Consider the following 578-nt stretch of genomic DNA (forward strand, 5'->3'; position numbering starts at 1 on the left):
AAGAACTCACCTCCCAATAGGGCTGGTCACCCCGGGAAGTGCTGACTATTACTCCCGAAAGGGAAGGCCTATGCAGGAAAGGATACAGAAAGATGGAAAGAAAAGTGATAGAAGTTAATGTTTTGTCAACTATTATATATAAATATTTTTATTTCTCTCTATCTTCTTTAAATGTTTATATTGTATTTTGTATGATTTTAATTTATTGCATAAATAAAAGACTATTCCATTTAATTTCAATCCAAGGTTGGTGTAGAGTCATTGTGGCATGTTAAAGTTAATTCTATTTTTTCGATATCTCAAAAGAAATGAAAGGCCCAATGTAAGGCGAAATTTTTGGGCCAATAAATTGTACTTTTCATTTTGTTTCGAAAATTCGTATTTAAGGGTTTTACAAGGTGCTAAAAACGATTATCAACTTTGTTTCGCACCTAACAAATCTTTTACCACCCTTTGTTAGGTCAATCATTTCGTTTTATTTCAATACAGTACTAGAATTGAATAAGAATGAGGGTTATTATATAAAAACTATTTATACTTAATTTAATATATATATATATATATAAGGTTCCTATAAA

Source organism: Halyomorpha halys, unplaced genomic scaffold (genome assembly GCF_000696795.3).
Source record: "Halyomorpha halys isolate HHAL.00 unplaced genomic scaffold, Hhal_1.1 Scaffold761.1, whole genome shotgun sequence".
Classification (NCBI taxonomy): Eukaryota; Metazoa; Arthropoda; class Insecta; order Hemiptera; family Pentatomidae; genus Halyomorpha; species Halyomorpha halys.